The sequence below is a fragment of the Pinus tabuliformis genome, chromosome 2_1, assembly GCF_031772625.1.
Source record: "Pinus tabuliformis cultivar Carrire ecotype Pingquan chromosome 2_1, CPIR1, whole genome shotgun sequence".
NCBI lineage: Eukaryota > Viridiplantae > Streptophyta > Pinopsida > Pinales > Pinaceae > Pinus > Pinus tabuliformis.
Window position 1 is genome coordinate 566,875,592 of NC_142299.1, and position 6,001 is coordinate 566,881,592.

The 6,001-nt window shown below is 39.0% G+C and overlaps 1 pseudogene; it reads left to right on the forward strand.

Annotated features, from left to right (window-relative positions):
• The first annotated feature begins 201 nt into the window (after positions 1–201).
• Positions 202–977, forward strand: LOC149201681 (endoglucanase 1 pseudogene; annotated as a pseudogene).
• Positions 978–6,001: the final 5,024 nt, after the last annotated feature.

Genomic DNA, 6,001 nt, shown 5'->3' on the forward strand with positions numbered 1-6,001 from the left:
CACATTTTACACTAACCTCAATTTTCCATTAGTTTAGCACATAGCTCATTCCTATTCAAATTCATGTCCCTCCCTCGGATGAACTTTCCTGAAATGACTCTACATATTCATAGTCATTATAGGTTAGTGCTCAGTACCGTGTCTGCCCAGCCAAGAAAGATGAATAAATTCGGTATATTATTATTTGTTCTATCTATAGAAATGATCAAAATAGAAGCAACGAGTAGATTCAGAGAGGTGCTAGACTCTTCTTTCCCTGGCAATGGCAATTTTGACTACAAAGATGCCCTCTCAAAGAGCATTACGTTCTTCGAGGGGCAGCGGTCGGGTGTTCTTCCACCAAATCAGAGATTGACATGGAGGAAAGATTCAGCCTTCACAGACGGATTCGACCAGAATGTATGGATATTTTTTAAAAACATACGAATAACTGTTTTAGCCTTTCATCTCAACCCTTCAACTGTTTTAGTTTTTCTTCAATGGGTACTAAATAAATCGAATGAATGCAGGTTGATTTGGTTGGACGATATTACGACGCAAGCGATAACGTAAAATTTGGGTTTCCAATGGCTTCTACTACTACCATGTTAGCCTGGAGCGTGTTGGAGTTCGGCAATGTAATGGGCCAGAAGATTGAAAATGCCAAAGCTGCGATTCGTTGGGCTACGGACTATTTCCTCAAAGCTACCGTCCAACCGAACAAAATCTTCGTGCAGGTATGACCGAATGAAAGCTATAGCCTGCCCCACTCAATCCAAGCATTCCGAAGAATATAACAGACAAGAAATGCATGAGTAAATGCTTATTGATTTGTGATTGCCAAGGTGGGTGTTCCCAACACTGATCACGATTGCTGGGAGCGACCAGAAGACATGGACACATCTCGTACTGTTTACAGCATCGACACCCAAAATCCAGGCTCCGATGTCGCTGGAGAAACTGCAGCAGCAATGGCTGTCGCGTCCATCGTTTTCTGAACATCCGACTTCTCTTATTCTCAAAGTCTTTTTCAAACTGCAACTCAGGTAAATTAAAATATGGGCGACTAATAAGCATCTAACGTAGAGTATTCACCTCCGATCAGGAACCTGTTATGATATGTTGACAGTACCTGTAATAGAAATGTTGTAGCCTCAGCAGTGCCTGAAATTTGGATGAATATGTTTGCCCCGAGGCAGAAAAAAAAACACACTTTGTGCATCTCACGACATTTGCAGCTCTTTGTTTGATTCGTAATACCTGATAATCCAAAAAATACGGCGACATCCCTGTCCTTTCGCATATTGCAGCCCGAATGCAGGGAAAGAATTTGTCTCTTCCGCAGAAGATAGAGCATCATGCCGAACAAACCTTCATTTCTTTGGCATATTGCGTACACAAAATAACTATTTCTCATGTTTCAATGGCCTGTTCGTATAGCTCTCGAAAAAATCATATTCACACAGTAAGGCCAAGTCTAATTAACATATCTTCTGATTAGATCAGCATAGAGTTTACCTGTAACAGCGTAGACGATCAGCATAGCGTTTACCTGTAACAACGCAGAGGAAGGTTCAATATCTGAGAACACTAGGAAATCCCGGAACTACACTGATAGGAACTATTACCTTACCATGGTTGGAGCGTGACTCCATCTGTACTGTCTCCTTGTCAGTGGGCTCTTCTAATGGAAAAACTACTCAAAGACAAACTAATAGAAGAACTGCTCTCTTATCTTTCAAGAAACCATACCTATACCTACTGCCTACGCGCACTGTATGTATACGCTCGGCTCTTCCCCGCTAGAATAAGGCTCCTGCCCACTGCTCGAATGCACCGAATTAGGCTTCTGTGTTAGGGGTAAGGTTGTGCGTGTTTCAAGATCTCCGCAGCTGAAGTGACTGGATTTTGAGAGATACCATTCTGCATGAAGGATGAAGACCATAACTGAAATACCTACCATTCCGCTGAAGGATGAAGACCGTAACAGAAATTCCTACCATTTCGTCTGAAGGATGATGAAGACCATGACGAGACGGGTGGCGCTAAAAACCTGAAAATGCGTTACAGATGTCAGTGGAAAGCAGACGGGTGGCGCTAAAAAACTGTGCACAAATGTCAAACGGAGATCAAAAGTGTAGACGGTCTAGGTGTCAACGTGAGAAGCAAAAGGACGACGAAAGTCCCTTTCAAAGGAAGGCCTATCGGCCTAATAATTGTTAACCTCAACCGACATTTATGATTATCTTTGCACATTTTTAATGGAAAAAGATGTTACGTTGATATTATTTAATTAAATAAATGATAATTATTTGTTTATGATTTTGGAATATATATTTATAGACATTTTTAGAAAGGAGATGGGTGGAATTTTGAAAATTTTAGTTGGTCGATTTATATTTAGATCATGTAGATTTTTTTTTGAATATTTTTGATAATTTAATTTATGGTGAATTTTAGTGATTCAAGAATGAAGAGAATTTTTTTGAAATAATGGTTGTCGGACAGACAGGATATTGTTCGGTTTCCAATAGTTCCATTTTGAAATTCAGATCAGGTCTCCTCATAATTCAAGAAGTTTCTTCCCTCAATGTTCCTTTGCATCTGGAAGATTTCAGCTCTGAGACTCTGAGACATAGAAACCTCATTTAATAGAAGATCTGAATATTTATCCCATGGCTCGAAGTTTTTTCATTGTTTCTTCAACAATATTGAAGACAAAAAGGCCACTTACGATTTCAGACCATGGTTCTAAGGTAGTGTGATATTTTCATGCTAGCGTGGTCTCCCACTTTAGATATGATAATAACATCAATCTCCACAACTCTAGTTTGGGTAAGGCTTCCAAATCTACCCTTGCATCTTTGCAATCTTTAATTGTTATCCTCTATTGGGAATGCTCTTGGAAAGTTTTTTTTTCATAGCCAAGATACAAGAAATTATAAAACTACTTATTCTCGAATTTGTGTGGAGATGGAATTCAATAAGGGTTTTCTCACTGAGATCAATTTGACAGCCCCAAATTATGTTTGAGTCCAAAAGCTTGACTATGAGAATGTTTCATTGGGGCGTAGAGCATGCTATGAAATAGGGCATGTAATAAAACTCTCCCCAACGGTCATAGCAAGATAGGTCGAAAAAAACACTGAAGGTCTAATTGGTGGGAAGGAGCTTAAGGTGATCACTATACGGTATAGAAAGAGGAAGAGTCTCCGGATAAGAAAGAATTAGAAGATAAGTTTCAACTGGACAAAGAAAATGAATAAGAGGCAACAAAAGTAAATCAAGAATAATCGCATGCGAGTGGAGATTCTTTGGACCCAACAAAAGTGGAAAATTAGGGAACCCTCATGGAAAATAGATTCCCTCCAAAAACCACAAGGAAAAATGTTGGAAAGGAGACTTCTTAGGTAGGTCATGGGGATGAGGAAGACTTCAAGAACAACAAAATTAATAATGGAATGTAAATGTGTGGATATTGGGGGTCTTTCCTAAAAAATATTAGTTGGAAAGGGATTGAGATTTTTGTGTCATGGAAATTTGCTTAAAATTTAAATTGAACCTCAATGTTCAATTTCAAACCTGCAAGGAAGATTAGAATATAGAAAAGTTTTGACCTTGAAATCCAATTTTTTTTAATAATACAAATCTCTAACCATTAATTTAAAAAAAAAAAAAACAAAAAAAAACATAACCATATTTATAATTTTAATCTTAATATTCTTTAAAATTTCTACCTCATAACTACCCTTCAACGATAGGGCAGTAAACCCACCATTCAAATTTAGGAGAATCTATTGACGGAGACTAGCATAATGACATTTGAAATGCATTGGGCCATCCCATATATGTATAAATGAAAGTGATACAAACTTTGTACGTGTACATGATACTATCACTGATACAAACTCTATAAGTGTACATAAACTATCAATGGGTAGATGGTGTAGCTATTGGTGAAATCAAAGAGGCAAAGGTGTTACATATTTGGCACTCATGTCGGTTGTTTTTCACCTTCAAATTTGTTGGTTCTGAGAAATTTGATAAATCATATTAAACAATTTGACCTACTTTATAACATGAACATCAAATTTTTGGCTCTATCAATAACTGACAATTCGACCCTCAATTTCTATCATGGCCACCAATTTAATTAATTAATGACTTGGAATCCCTCTATGTCGACTCACAGGGATATTGTCCTGAAAAAGTCCATGGATGAATGATAGTCGGATAACAAGTAGCAAAGGTTGTTACTTTCTACATTGAAAAAATTAAGAAGCTAGTCCCTTTAGGTTTGCAGTTCAATTCAATGGGCTGAAGATGATAGAGACCGAGGCATATGATAGTATCATTTAAAAAAAGAGAAAAACTTAATTATACCCATAGTCATTTCTTTGCGGAGTGGGGGTGGCTAGACATTGTTCACCCCAACCAGTGGAAGAGCGCCATTTTCTCCAGCCTCTATCCAACTAATATTTGACATGTAGAGTCTCATTTTCGTCTCAATTATTCCCTCAGTGGTCACCAATCCCGTGGTTAAACTCCCTTCTCTCTTAGAGGCCTTTTGTCCAGCCATTTATGTCGCTCAGGGGGGGTTGGGCGGGTTTCAACCCCAATTCCACGATATCGTAGGTGCTAAGTATGGCCAGCGTGTTCTGAAACATGTGGCCCATTATTGTTATGCTCAACTTCTCGGCTTTGTATTTCTGTATTAGTCGCTTGAGCTTCGAGAGGACTTGATCTTGGGAGCCACTTTTATAGAAATCTGTGTAGAGATTCAAAAACCCTGAAGTCCTGGATCACAAGAAATGGTGAAGCATTGAATAAATTACAAGGAATTCCTTGCTCAGAGAGGCCCCAATCGCAGAAAATGTAACAGAGTTGTTGGAGCCCTGGGTAAGTTGTTTTGTTGGGACTTGTATTGGAATATGTTATGGTTGTGGAGCTTGACAGGTATCGAATCATGTAAAACAACCAGGAATCGATGGAAATGCTCACAATACTGCTCCAGTGTTGGAGGATTGATCAAATCCTTTCGTGATCCGATCCAAGAATGCTTCCATATCTATCTATCTATATATATATATATATATATATATATATATATATATATCTGTGTGTGTGTTGAACCTACGTGTTCAAGGTAGTAGATAGAGGAGAGAGCAGTAGTTAGACAAGAGTCGATGAGAGAACTGCTGCTAAGGTTGAAATGCCTTAGATGTAATTATGTTGCATTTATTATAATAAATATGTGTTGTGTGTTTACAACATGTTTGTGTTATGTCTCTTTTTAACTCTGTTTCGTATATGGTTGCGCGAATGGTTTAAGTCCCGGATTGCATGCATGAGATTGACCATCGATCATAGTAGGATCGATGGCGATCCAAGATATAGCATAATTGTTATGTATATGAATGTTGCGTGTGAACTGGTGAATGGCAGAGATTGTGGCAGAACTGTGTTTATTGCAGAAATCCATTAGGCGGTGGACGAATGCGGAGAAGATTAAGTTAAGGAAGGAACAACTGAGAATACACAGGACCGTTGGATCTTTACGATCAACGGCCAGGATCATATCGCAGTGTGGCATCGCATCGCAAAGATCGGTTCCCAAAGGACGCAGACCTCGAGCTTGGAAGAGTTGTGATATGTGATCACCACATTTCACATTGCAAACAACCAGAGGCATGTGGCGGATGCAGGCTTTGGGAGATTGCGACAAGCGATCGCCGATATGTTGCATCGATGGAGAGCCTTGGTGTTATCGGACTCGGCCGATATGCGATTGCGATACGGGAGTGGACCTGAAGCTTCATTGGATGCGACTCAATATTTTTTGAGATCCGACCTTTGGGCTCGGATAAGGGTTTTACGTGTACTGCTGTGTATTTCTGATGGTTGTGTTGCCATGGGGTTATAAGGCTTAACAACCTCAAAAATGCTTCCAGTAATAAAAGCTGATAATGTTATATGGCTCCAATAATGTTGTAATTCCATGGTTTAAGGCTTAAAAGCCTAA